We start from the raw sequence: 15226 nt of genomic DNA, 5'->3' as shown, positions 1-15226 counted from the left end.
GAGTATAGCAATATTGTTTGCAATGACTGTTAGAAATGTTTTGCAAAGCAAACTATTGAAGATTCTGATTAATTAATGGAAAGACTTTTTTGGTTGTAGTTTTTTAGCAATATCAATGTTTCCATTATTTGAAAAGTTTTATTTTTTATGTTTTTTATATTTCTTTAATAATTTCTAGATTATAACTGAACATAAATTTTAAAATCATGTATTTTATTATATAAATATTATAAATGCACTTTTGCAGTGTTTTTCATTTATTTTTGGCATTTCAGCACATACTAGTAAAGAATGTATCTCTCGGACACACACAGCCTATGCTATAATTTTTTTGACCATGACCTCCACAGGTTTAAACAATAAAAAGAGAAATAACCCAATTTTAAAATAGAGAATTTGATTAGATATTTTTCCAAAGAAGATACACAATGACCAATAAGCACATGAAAATATGCTCAGTTTCATTATTCATTGAGACTTGCCCATCAACACCACAGTGACATAATACTTCATACCCACTGGGGTAGCTAATATTAAAAAGATTGACAATAACAAGGCAAAGATGTGGAGAAATCGGAAACCTCAGTCATCAAATGTGGGATTATAACAGTAGGTTGGCATGCTTTGGAGAACAGTTTTCCAGTGTGCAAAATGTTTGACAGAGTTACCACATGCACCAGCTATTGTGCTACTGTATATACAGCCATGAGATTTGAAAATATGTGTTCATACAAACACTTGTATGTGAATGTTCATAGCAACATTATTCATAATAGTTAAAAAAGTGGAAACAAGTAAGTTTCCCTCAACAGATGTATGACTGAACAAAAAATGGTGTATCTATACAATTAAACATTATCCAACAATAAAAAGGAATAGAGTATACATTACATGGTTCAACATTGGATAGAACCTTGAAAAATTATGCTAAAAGAAAGAAGCTAGTCAGAAAAGACCATATATTTTATAATTCAATTTACATTAAATGCTCAAATTCAACAAACCTTCAGAGACAGAAAGTAAATTACTGGTTTCCAGGGGTTGGATGTCGAGGAATACAGGGAAGTGACTGTTACTAGGTATGGGGTTTTTTTGGGGGGTGGGGGAGGAGGGAGATGAAAATATTCTGCAGTCACATGGTAATGATAGTGGCACAAGTCTGTGAATATAATAAAAAACACTGAAATTTATACTTTACCTTGCTAAATTTATACTACATAAATTGTATCTCAATAATGCTACTATTTTAAAAAATAGCACCAAGACTGCTTTATTGCATATAACATTTGAAATTGAGGAATTGAGGCAAAAAGAAAAATATTGAACCTAGTTCTACAACTGTTATTGCTCTCTCCCTAGACAAATTGCTTCCTTCTCTTCTGAATTCTTATGATACTCAGTTCATATTTTTACACAGCAATGCCATTACATTGCCATCACATGTTCCCATGTCTGTCTTCCCTATTATTCTAGGTACTTGTGACAGCCACACACTCTGCCTTATTCTACCTATGTAGCCACCACAGCTCACATGTACATTAGACAACAGATAGTTGGTGAATAAAAAGAATTAGGTTAGAATAATCAGAATTAAAGTAAAAGTATTCTAAATACTGTACTTATAAATCCTGTGCTTGGTGTGAGATAATATTTTTAAATTACATTGCTGCTTTTCTCAGGTAAAGGCCAGTATTCAAAGATTCACTAGCTGTCTCCATATAGGAATCTGTAACACTGGGAGTATTTTCTAGACATTCTCTAAATAAATCTACTCGGCCCAATATATATGTTATTGCTACACCAATAAATGAACAGATTTATATGGCTACAGTGCTAACAGACTTTAAGAGCCATTGGGATAATATCTACCTTAGTAATGTTTAAGAAACTAAGAACCAAAGTAGTGGTTTGTACAGCATCACCTACGCAGGCATAGAAAGAGATACAATTGATACACAGGTATCTTGATTCCCAATCCAGGGCTGCCTTTGCCAAAAATACCCTAAATTTAATAACTCCGGTATGCAGTATAAAATATATGCTCACAACATACAATTTAACCTAAACACTTTTAATAATTTACTGTCTTAGCCCATAATGCTAAAATTTAACAGAGCAATCTTTTCTCAGATAATGTGGACCATGTGACTTCCTAGCTTAAAAAGTCTCAAAGGGTTTCATATCACACTCCAAACAGAATCCAGATTCTTTACCAACTGCCAAGGAGCTTTATTTTACTCTTGCTGCACATCTCTCTCCAACCTGAACTAGCAGCTCTATTCCTCTTGACCAGTACACATTAAACAGACAAGCTTCCTCCCAGGTCTTAGTATACTCAGAGCTCTCCTACATGCCTCGGAATGGGCTCCTGGATTGCATCTTTTTCCACAAGACGTCACTCTGTTTTTTGTTTTTTGTGTGTGTTTGTTTTGATTTTTTAATGGCTAGTTATTCATCCTTCAAGACTCAACGTAAATATTACATTCTCAAATAGGTACTACTTGACAATTCTACCTTAGTCTTCTTATATATATATGTCCTGTATTCTTTACCTTCATAGAACTGAACTTTGAAAAATTTCTCATTGACTTATTCTCTTAACATTTTTTGTCCTCCACTCATCTACATGTACTATGCCAGCAGAGACCAAATTTATCTGCCTAGTTCATTATTATATCCCCACTCTGAAACTCAGAGTAGATATTCAATAAATGTTTTCAGATGGATAAGTAAGTAAATGTTGATTAAAAGAGCCTTGCTCCAGCACAGCAGGCCCTGAATCCCAGAGAAACTTGGAACAGAGGCAACTAATAAAGGGTATTACCCTCTGTCTTCTCGGCACCCAATGACTGTTCTATCTACTTACTTGCCTGAATTTAAGAGAAAAAAAATTTTCTCAAATAACATATAATTTGTTTAAAGGCTAGAAGCAATAAACTGTCTCCTAGCTATTGATTAATAATCAGCAAAAACTCACTAATCAGCTCAATATTAGTTCTTTGAGGGTAGAGAAAAGAGGGAAGAGCTGTGGCCCTATTCTTCAAATTGCTTAAAATTTAATTGAAAAAGGAGAATAAACATTGTGGACAGTTATTTAAAAATATAAGGCTATACAGAGTAAGTGGAAATATCTAATTAATATTTGACCACTTTTGTTAGAGACATACATTTGGGATATAGTATAGCAGTGATTATTTAGGTAGAGAGCCCAGATGAATTCTTATGACGCACACACATACATTTATACCCTCAAGCAAAGTGGTGTATTTCATAATTTTAGCAAGCTCAAAATTAGGAGTCAGTGGAAACAGAAATAGGAAGATGTCTGATGGGTTTCATTCATTCTTTTATTTATCTACTCAGGCAAACAGGCAGGCATTCTGTAAAATGCTATGGAGAATAAAACAGCTATGACTCCTGACCTTAAGGAACTCACAATCTGATGTCATAGAAGATAAGAAAGGAGGCATTTTTCAAGAAGGAAAAGTTTATGTAAAGGGTTGAATGTTGCAGACATCCTACAGAGAACTAAGACAAAGGGCTGTAAGATCTGACAATGAGATTACTGAACACATGGGGAAGTTGATAGATCATTCTCTCCACATCCAACCCACAATACCATCACCCCCATAATCACCTCAGGAGCTATTTTTGAGCCCTCCTTCATCTCTTGCTAGTTCAGTTGCTGAGTCGTGCTAATTCTCTTATGATCTGCCCACCTTGTAAGCCAACTGCTGTGCAGAAAGCTTAAAAGCAGATGTATCATTAGGGGCTAAAAATCACATCTGTGACCCTGTTTGTAATGGAGATAAAGAAACAGGAGAGGAGGAGGCTAGGAGTTTCAAGTACATAGGTTCTGCTATGACCAAGGACAATTACTCCACTGAGTTCTTATTTGTGGGATTTCCGATTTGGATTTCGCTTTTTTCTTCCATTGGATGAAAGGGTAAACAGCAGTCTAGGGGAGTTCTATTTTTTCTCGTACTCTTGACTTTCAACTTCTTCATCGGCTAACCACTGTTATCCTGCCCAACCCTATTTTTTTGCACCCTGCCTGATTCTGTCCTGGTTACCTGTTCACACAGCTCCACAGGGTCCAGAGGCATTATTAGTGAGTGACCTTGTTTCTGAAAGCACAAGCTTTGTACCTTCGCTCAGTCCAGTCCAGCTCTATCAGGGCCACCTCCTCAGGCCGTCACTCGGGCTTCCCCGCCTGAGATGATGTGATTATGTGAGTGCGGCAGGAGCTTCCGCACACTCCTTCCCTGTGCAACTTTGGTCTTTTGTTCTCACCGGTGCCCACTGAGGTATTTTTAAACATTTTATCTTTAGGATGCTCTTTTCAACCTACCTTTTAAAAAATTTCCTTCCCAGATTTTGAGAGTACTGTTGCTAAGTCTGATTATAATTGTGCCAGTGGTGTTATATCACCCTTTGTATTCTATATATTTTAAAATATTTTTTGGCTAATAACATTATTCCCTGCTCTTATTGGAGACTCAGTGGCAGCTGTTTTTAGCACAGAGTTCAGACAACTTTTTAAGATGTCAAATCCTAGTAACTAGTCCAATGGTGCTGATCACTTTACAGTGCATACAAATAATGGGTTATAATGCTATACAGCCGAAACTTACAAAATGCTATATACTGATTTTACTTCAATTAAAAGAAGTCCTGATAATTGAAATTTCTTGATTTTTTCTCTGTTTTTAAACAACTGAGATTTGTGGGAAATTTTATGAGTTATAACTGAGATTGCAGGTAGCCGTAAGATGCACCAAGAAGAGTCAAAATGAAGTGTTAGATATAGTCCCAGGGTTCTTGCTGGGGAACTTCTTTTTTCTTTAAAGATTTTATTTATTTACTGTTAAAGAAAGAGGGGAATAGAGGGAGAAAGAGAGGGAGAAAAACATTGATTTGTGAGACACACATCTTCGGTTGCCTCTCACATGCCCCTAACTGGGGACTTAACCTGCAACCTGCGCATGTGCCCTGATTGGGAATTGAACAGGCAACCTTTTGGTTCAAAGGCCAGCACTCAGTCCATGGAAGCATACCAACCAGGACACAATGGGGAACTTTAACAAATTTCTCTCCTATTGTGTCTTTAGTTTTAACTTTAAATGACTTTTAAATTATTTGACTGGCTTATATGATAAGAATATGAAGATTATAAAATGAGTGTTTCAACCTCTGTTGAGGACTTCCATGTCCTCCTTTCCATTCATTTACGAAAAAAATTTTCTACACCAGACTTTGTGCAGAATAAGATCCTTCTGCCACTCAGAATACCAGAGGGGTGATCCTGGTTACTGACTGTCATGAAACCTCAAATACTACAGATTCATTATAATGTAGCCCTAGAAAACTATTTATGCTACAGCTTGTATCTAAATAAATGATAAAATTGAGCACTAGATTAATCAAGGTATTGGGTTTTGTCCATTAAATGGAAATGGAATGAGATGATTGCCATTTTTTTTCTATCCTTCTTTGTTGACTTTTATTTACTTAGCAAAATTTCATTGTTTATTTTGTACAGCAAGAGAAGATATTTTAGAACAGGAGAAGAGCGAAGTAAAATACATGGAAAGACCCCAAAAAGACCCCAGGTGTGTCTTCTGGAGGACAGGCCCCTTGTAGTACAGGCTTGCCCTGCTAGGTGAGTGTTCTACAAACCCATCTGTATCAGTGCACCAGTTAGTGGTGTTGTGAGAGGCTGCACTCAGCTTCAGTGAATTTTCTTTGAAGACCCTTTCAACATGTTTTTCCATTTCATGATGGGTGATTTACAAGTGCTTCTATCCACAACATGCTGAGTGTTCTGCAGTTTTTGACTCAAAACATCATGATCCTTGTGCCCCACCCTCCCTATTCACCCAATCTCCAAGTGACTTTTTTTTGTTTCCCTGGATGAAAAAAGCCTCAAAGGGAAATGTTTTGCTGATATAGGAGACGTGAAACAAAAAACAGCAGAATCACTAAAAGTCATCAAAATTGATGAGTTCATAAACTGTTTTGAGCAGTGGAAATAATGTCTTGATAGGTGTATTGCATTAAATGGAGAGTACTTTGATGGTGACTAAAGTTTAAATGTGTGAGAATAAATACACAACTTTTTATAAATAAATTCCATTTTGGGGAATTCCCCCTCAAATATAGACATGAAAAGAAGTGTGATGTTCAAGACTGAAGAGCACTATAGGGATGCAGAGTAAGACTGGGCTGATGTAGGGTCTGAGAATGTGGCATGTGGTCAGACCATCAAGGGTCTCGTATGGTAATCTAAGGAGATCAAGTTTCTAGCTTTAGGCTGACTCCAAGATTTCTGGCTTCCGAGAAAGAGTGGAATTGATTACTTTAATTGACATTGGGAAATAAATTGACTAAAAGCAGAGTATTTGTGTTTTGTTTGGGTGTTTTAAATATAAAAGGACAGAAATATACAGACAGCAATATTCAATAGATAGAATGCACAATATAATTTGTCTCTCTGTGAGTGTGTATGTGTCTGTTTATGTGTGCATCATAGAGGGAGCTGAAAAACATTTAATAAATGGATAAAAGACGGTTGATGGAAGGAAATCTTGCAAAAAGGATTATTTAGAGGACCTGAGTAGATTAGCATCTGCAAAAGTAATGGAAGGAGAGAACTTTATAAAGGAAAGACTTATCAACAGTGCCAAATGCCTAAAACTGAGTAAGCAATATGACAATGAAAACAAAACAACTGAATCAGGCAATTAGAAATTTATCTGTGGTCAAGGGGCAGGTTTCAATGTAGTGGCCAGGGCATCAGTTAAGCAAAGGGAGGTGAAGAAGCAGTCTCTTCCACTGAAGAGGTTCATTGGTAAACAGGAAGGAGAAGGTAGAGCCCCAGTATGAGTAGGGTGAATGTGTTAGGGTAGTTTGTTTTCTTGTTTCCAGATGGGTGAACTTTAATTGTGGCCACAGGCTGAAGAATAGAAAACTGTAATAATGAAAAACTGAAAAGAAAAAAAAATGTAGAAGGAACCATTATACCAAGGCTTAGAGATAATTAATTTTTAGCCATTAGTTTTTCAAACTATATTTACATAGTGTTATTAATATATTCCAGACATACTTGAATACATTTTTGTAACTTGAAAATTTTCTGTATCTCAAACTTAATCAATAAAAAATAAATTATTTATAGGAGGAAGTTTAAACTATTATTTCAAATTACTTTCCAAGTATTTTTTTTTGCTTTAGTTATACATCAGGGTATTTTTGCCACATGACTTACAAGAAGCCATATCATGTATTGATATCAGAGAAAGACAGGACACAAGTGCAAGCTGACACTGCTCCCTTCCCATTGCATGTCACAGTTCCTGGGAACTCACTGAAATGAATGAAAAACAATACATTAGAGAAGCTTATCCTGATGCTAAAATTAGGGAACATCAACTTAATATCTCAAATTTTGAGAAACATCTCTCTGATAAAGAGTATTTCAATCCAAATTCTAATACAATGCTGAAAGTTGACATTCAACTATCCTTCTTAAAAGCAGTAAAATGACATAAAGGGGGAGAAATTATGAAAAAGTTACAATAGCAATATGAGAGAGATGGTCATAAGTACAGGCTAACTATGAAAGATGGGGAGCATGCCTTCTGAAAACATCTTGCCCCACCACTGACGAACAACAGTGGTCAGGCTGGTGGGAGACACAGGTATCCTGCCCACTTGATGCCACGCTAGTGAACAGCAATGTGTTAACTAACATTCATTACACAAGGTGCAGTATTTAAACATTAATAACACTGGAGAAATTTTAAAATTTATCAAAGAACTCTATTTCCTTATCTTAAAATGCCAGACTCCAATTGTTTCAAGCTGTCAAAATGCTTCTACACTCATGGAACCATCCAAGGGAATTGGGATTCTTGCCAATTTACAGAACCAACAAACTTTTAATAGGAAAACTTAACAACACATACTTTAAAGAACAAAAGATAGACATATCATAACCATATTTTTGTCTGAATCTCTGTATATCTATATGTCCACTAATAGCCAGGGCCATGCATACTGTAACACCAGTAGCACTTCCATTCCAGTCAGGAACAAAACAAGGACAAATCAGCACCATTATTTAGTATTGTTCTGAGAGTCATTTCCAATGCATTTCAATAAAAAGTAAAAATCTAAAAATTAGAAAAGAAGCAGTCATGTTACTGATACTTGGGATGATTGTTACCTTGAAAGCATAACAAATTAAAATGAAATTACAATACTGAAACCAGATTTTGATTAGGTGACCAGGTATAATATGTAAAATAAATAAATAAATAAATAAATAAATAAATAAATAAATAAATAAATAAAAGCATTCCTACATTACAGTGAGGGGAAATAGTGTAAATGGGTCCTATTAAAATGGAAACAGGTCAGCCCTTCCACTGCAGCCGCCACTGAGGAACAGCAGCCATGGCTCTCTGCTACCCCATGGCCTGGGCCTCAACAAGGGCCACAAAGTGACAAAGAAGGTGAACAAGCCGAGGCACAGCTGTTGCCACGGGCAGCTCAGCAAGCACACCAAGTTCCTGTGGGACATGATCTCAGAGGTGTGTGGCTTTGCCCCCTGTGAACGACACACCATGGAGCTGCTCAAGGTCTCTAAGAACAAGAGCAAAGCCAAGAAGGCCCTGAAATTCATCAAGAAGAGGGTGGGGACACACATCTGTGCCAAGAGGAAGAGAGAGGAGCTGAGCAATGTCCTTGCAGCCATGAGGAAGGCAGCAGCAAAGAAGGACTGAGACCCATCCCCTCTGTGTAATAAACCTGGTCAGGAAAAAGAAGGAAACAAAAAATACAAAAATACCCTAACTTGAATTATGATGAATGCGTATAAAGTACTATAGAACTAATACAATACGCACAAATGAGATTTAAGTGAAATGCTATCCTTGATCTGGAATTAGAAGACTCAATATTTAAATAGGTAAATTAATTTACAAATTTAGCATTAATATAATAGGAGGCTCATTGGAATCTTACAGAATTATTCTAAATCTCATCCTGAAAAAATAAATATAGAATAGTTAGAATATATTTGGCACAGTAAAGAAATGAGGGACCATACATATGCTTTCTTAAGTATGAATATATATTTTAAAGTTATAGTATTTAAAACAATATGGTACAAGCAGTAAAACAACCTAAAATTAAAAGAAACTCTGAAAAACAATCAGCAGCCCTGACCTGTGTGGCTCAGTTGGTTGGATGTCATCCCGTAAAGCAAAAGGTCGCTAGTTAAATTTGGTTAGATTCCAGGTCAGGGCACATACCTAGGTTAAAAGTTTGTTCCCTGGTCCAAGTGCATATGAGACGCAACCAATTGATGTTTCTCTGTCACATCAATGTTTCTCTCTCTTTCTTCCTCCCTTCCCCTCTCTCTAAAAATAAATAGTTACATCTGTAATAAATAAATAAATAAGTATAAAATAAAAAGCAGTCAATATAAGGAGAGATATTTGATAAATGTGAGACTAAAAACCAATGAGGAAATATGAGTTTATTTATTTAGCCTTCCTTTCAGCAAAAAATGCATTAAGCAATGCCCATTTACCAGGCATTATTCTAGGTATGCAGAAGACAGCAGTGAAGAGATTCATGTTCCCTGCTCTCCAAGAGTTTACATTCTAATGAGGAGACAGCCATAAACCAATCAGAAACAGATAAACAATTGAGTGCAGGCAATGATGCGAGCCATAAAGCATAATGGCAGCACAGACAGGAAGAGTAAGGGAGACTGTTGTCCTAGAAGAAGGCACCAGGAAAGGGCTGCTGATAAAATGACCTGAACACAAAATTAAACAGGAAAGGTACAGCCTCTACCTAGCGGAGTGGTAAAGAAATGGCTGGACCGCTCAAGCCTGGACCACAATGAATATTCTAAATTTCAGAAACAGAAATATTAAAATGTCAAACAATGTAGGTAAATGTCTCTAAAGAAGAGAGTAGAACATTCAAAGCATTAACTTGGAGTTGATGCTTTACCTAGGAGCAGCCTCTTTAAATTTTTTCAGCAATCACTGCACACTGTAGATATCAGATTTTTCACCCATAATTCTGAACATAAACAGGAGGCATCTTCTTGCAACTCCTATACATTTAAAACTTATTCCACCATTAAAAATTTACAAGAAGGGTAACTATTTTACTTGTTTTCTGGAGAAGATTGGTACAGCACTAACCACAAAAAAATAGGTTTAAAAAAAGCAACTCAGATATGCTTTACTCATTTTGAACACTTACTAATTTTCAATTAGCATTAAAAAAAACCCGTTTCTAAAATAGTAGCCCCATTAGCTAGTTTCTCTTCTGCATATTTGCAAGGGTTCTGTTGCCTATAATTTTAAAATTTCCCTCTTCCCTTTTCACCCAGCTCACAAAGAAAGCACACCCTGATGTTTGTGATGAGATAAAATTATTTTTATGTTTGTGTTTCTTATGCAATAACACCTTCTTCAAAATACCTCATTCCCCAAAGGGCTATTGAAGTTTTGCAATGATTTTAACATTCCAGCCTAATTGCTCAGGCTTTAGAGAAGAAATTAATGACAGGCACTACCATAGAAAGCACCAGAGCTTTGTTCACACTTCATTAAATATTTTAAATGGCTACTTTATTTTATGGCTTTTGCATTCTTTTTGCATTTCAGTTGGCTTGCTCTTTATCACCAGAAATTTTGAATATCTCTGCAAAGGAACCTTGCTGCACATAAGCACCTCCTGACTTGTAAATATATTATTCTTACTTCTATTTTCTATTATTCTAAAATGAAGCTAAAATTGAAAATGTATGTCAAGGTTTAATCATTTTAGTGGCAGGTAATGGAACTCTTCATTAATATGAAAAAGTTTATTTTATCACTTTTCTAAAATTATATGTAAGTGAACTATGCCTCCTTCCAAAAGTAATTAATTTACCTCAGTATTATACTTTCTGCACACAGCAATCATTGAGAAGTGTTTCACACAAATTTTGGTATTCCTCTAAGGAAAATGTGATTTAGCAAAACATTTCTAAAATTCCAATAAAATCGCATTGATGTAAATTGGTCTGTCATTCCATATGCAAACTTTAACTTTATTAATGATGATATACCAGTTACTACCTGATTTGTTACTGCCTATCAATTGTTATATCTATGAATTAATTTCATTATTAATTTGAACTTTGTATAATTAATTAAACCCAGTACAGTTTTATTAGGCAGTTAGAAATAGCTCTGCAGCAACACTCCTGTTTTGTTTTGTTTTGTTTTGTTTCCTGAGACCTGCCCCCTTTGACAGCATGGTGGGCTTTCAAAATCAGTTTGCACAATTTTACTCCATCCCTGTCCCTTCAGGGATTTGGGCCAGCCTGGGCCCCTGTTATATACCTTCACAGTCCCTGTGTGTATGGATGCTAGCTAGACATCAGTCAGACAATCAGTAGCTCCATGGCTAGGAGGTAATGCAAGCTAATAGATGAGTTTGTCCTTTTCTGTCATCTTTATACACAGCAGCAGAGAAAACACACTAAGAAAACAGAAGAAAGCACAGATTCTGAAGGAGGTCCTGATGGATATCTTGAGCTATCCCTGAATACCCCTGCTATATTGTTTTCTTATGCCAGTCTGTTTGATTATGCTAGTTGTAAATTTTAAAAACACAATAATGTAAGTATAGAACCTAAAGTTATAAAACATAAGTGCTTAGCATTAGTCAGAAGACAAGGTTTTAAACATTTTTCATACAGTTTTGGAGGTAGACATGAATGCCATTTATAGCCCACTTCGTATAAGTGAGATTAACACCACGTCATAGTATATGAAAACAATATTTTAGGTTTGAAGGTGTTATGGAATGAATGTTTGTGTCCCCTCTAAATTCATATGTTGAACTCCTTATCCCCAAATACAGTATGGCTATATTGGGACATAAGGCCTCTAAGATAGTACATACAGTTAAATGAGGTCATGAGAGTGGGGGCCTGAACCAACAGGATTGGTGTCCTTACAAGAAGAGACACCAGAGAATTAGTTCTCCTTCTCCATTCATGTGCACCAAGGGAAGAGCTCCTGAGGATGCAGCAGAAGGTGGCCATTTACAAGCCAGGAAAAGAGCCTTTACAAGAAATTGATCATGCTGGAAGCCCTAATTTAGAATTTCTAGCCTCCAGAACTGTGAGAAATGAAACTGCTGTTACTTCCAGTTGTAAAACGAATAGGTCCTAGGGACGTGGTGTACAACATGGTAACGACAGTCAATGGTATTGTAGTGTGTATTTGCAGGTTGCTGGGAGAGGAGATTTTAAAAATGCTCATCACAAGAAAAAAATTGTAATTTTTTATGGTGATTGTGACTAGACATAGTATGGTGATCATTTCGCAGTGTATACACGTGTTAGATCATTATTGAAACTTATCAATTGTTTCAATTATCTCCATAATTGTATCACTTATCAATTGTATCAATGTTGTATAACAATTATAATGGAAATAAATGAATAAATAAATAAATACAAACACACATACATACATTTCTGTTGTTTGAGCCACTCAGACAATGGTATTTTATTACGGCAGTGCTAGCTAATTAATATAGAAGGGATGCTCTGGTACACATCTACACACCCCCAAAATCACGTAATGGAAAACTGAAAAGCCAAGACATAGCCGTCTGCTAAGTCCATACCGCATCACCACAAGGGGAGTTAGCTTATAAATGAATACTTTTGTCCTTACCAGTACAGAGAAAATGTAGTCTGAGGCAAAAATGGTTAAGGAACTAACTTTAAATTTGCTCTTAATTTCCAACAGTGACTTTTGGGTAAAGCTCAGTCTTTCAGAGTTCTGCCTTATCCTCTTTCTCTCTTTATAAACAATAACACAGAGGGAAGAGCTCAGTGGACTTCCTCTGTGTCACGTGTCCTTTCTTCCCAGAGGAGCGGGGAACCATGGCTTAGCCCTCATGATGGAATGAGTATTCATTCTATTCAGCGAAGAGAATCCTATGATCTTAACCTAGTTCTTGATATAGTAATGAATGTGACATAATTCAGAAAATATATTTTTTCTAACAAAGCCTATATTTGAAAAGGATTACTTCATTGAAGACAATAATAAAAGAGTCAGCTTTGAAAACATGAAAAGCAGAACAATGAAATTTTTGTAGCAGCAGTATACCCACCTTCCTCTTTCTCTGGGGACAAAGTATCATGGTTAAGCTTTGGAGACAGAAGTATGCAAAGCAACAAAATTTAAGGAAAAAATTATAATATATTTGAAATATAATTTCCATTCAGTTCACTGGCAAAACTTGGAGTGTTGTTTCCCAGTCATTTTATTTTCCATCATTCAAAGAATAGTTGGTGCTAATGACAAGGTCCTGTGGGTGGTTATCATGGTAGAGAAGAGCGTAGGTAGCAGCTTAGTCCAAAAAAATACATTTGGATAAAGCTTAGGAATGGAGACTCAGTGAGTGAGTAAGGGTATCTACTAAGCCCATCCTTGATAAGTATTTAAAGATCTGTATTTAGACCATAGCCAAATATCCCCATGGCTTTATTAAATGACTTATCTAAAGGCCATTAGAATGTTTTATATCAAAACCATGCTGTATCTTACATCGTATGCTTCTCGAGGGCAGGTACTTACTATCAGCATGTTTATCATCCAGTAGTTAGCCATCACTCAACTGCTGATTTACTTGGCATGTCAACAAATCACAGAGTAAGGAAGCAAAGATAGTTTCTACAACATGTATTCCCGGAAACATTTTCACTTTTTCTCTAATAAAATGTTTTCCCAAACCCCAAGTGATTTGGATTTCTTTTTGAAGATCAAGTTTAAAGTAATAACACTAAATTCCACACGTAAATCCTCTATATTAGAAATGACAAGGGGGGTAAAAATAAACAAAAGTAGTTGGGAAAATTCTAGTTGCAATCTTCCTGAAGCTGTAGTGATGAAACAGACTGTAACCATCACTAATCATTCTCCACCTGACTTAGGATTTAATGCCCTTAAATTATAGTCACTTGGAGAACCATTTTTAGAAAATAAAGCACTTTCTAAAATCATAATGGGAATGTGGACTATAAAAATTTCTTGAACTGTGTACACATAATCAATGACAATGTAAACAAAAGTTAGTTTGTGATCATTTAACTTAATATATAACATGCATATCTAAGGCATAATTTTCATAAGAAATTCAAAGTTTAAAAAAGGTAAGGAAATACCCTCCACCCCACCATTATATGCAAATGTAGATAGAAAATGTCCTATGTACCAAACTGTATAAACTTTATAATTTGAAAATAATTATAAACCTAGAAAAGAATATTGATATAGGTTCAATGTACAACTTATTCAAAGTTTTAACTCTTTAGAAGCTCCAAGTGAACGTGGCCAGCTGACTAATTTGTGGTTGTTTTGTCCTATTTTTATCAAAAGTAGGAAGAAGAAACAGCGACCTTTTACACAGTGATTGATTTCTACACAGGAAGCCTTCCCATTTGAAAAATATTCAACCAGAAGTCAAGATGCCAATCACACCAAAATAGCAACGCTCCTGTCTATGTTTCTGTTCTGCATGTCATGAACTCTGGGCTTCAGAACAAATAGACAAGGGTACAGATTCCACCTGGAGCTTTCCCTCTCCTCTTAGCATTGAAAACAAGGACAAAATGTAAATTAAGTCACAGAACAAAGAGGCCCTGAGAGACCTTGTGCCAAGTTAGTATCTGAGACCTGTAAGTAAAATAGTCTTCTTTTCTCTTCTTTAAAATGTTGGGAATGAAGACTCAAAACCTCTCTTCACAAAGCATTCTGGTGCTGTGACCACCTGAACATCAAGAAGCAGCTTTACATGTGACCAATCAACATCTTAACTAATTTCATTAAATCTAATTTTTCCTTAACTGTCTTCTGTGTATTTAAATAAGAATCCGATTAAAGTGTACTTGCTCATTCAAATTCCAATGAGCAGTCCACTGAAAATGAACTATAATTATTTAAAAACAAAAAGGGACTAAAGCACATTCTCTGTATCAGCCTTGGTTCTTTACACATGACATTCCTGTTGCAAACCAACACTTACAGCCCCTCAAGCATGAAAAGCATGCAGCTCTGCCAGTGAGGGAAACCACCAGATCCCAGCACAATCTCCCTGGCTAACACTGGGCAGGTGTTCTAATTTGACC

At 35.9% G+C, this 15226-nt stretch overlaps 1 protein-coding gene and 1 pseudogene across 27 annotated transcripts in view; one reads left to right on the top strand and one right to left on the bottom strand.

Annotated features, from left to right (window-relative positions):
• RIMS1 (regulating synaptic membrane exocytosis 1) overlaps positions 1-15226 on the bottom strand; it is a 421648-nt gene that overhangs the window by 311294 nt on the left and 95128 nt on the right. The window lies entirely within an intron of this gene.
• Positions 8458-8786, top strand: LOC123822096 (annotated as a pseudogene).

This window comes from Phyllostomus hastatus, unplaced genomic scaffold (genome assembly GCF_019186645.2).
Source record: "Phyllostomus hastatus isolate PE091 unplaced genomic scaffold, TTU_PhHast_1.1 phas_contig_40, whole genome shotgun sequence".
Lineage (NCBI taxonomy): Eukaryota > Metazoa > Chordata > Mammalia > Chiroptera > Phyllostomidae > Phyllostomus > Phyllostomus hastatus.
This window is presented reverse-complemented; position numbering and strand designations above follow the sequence as displayed.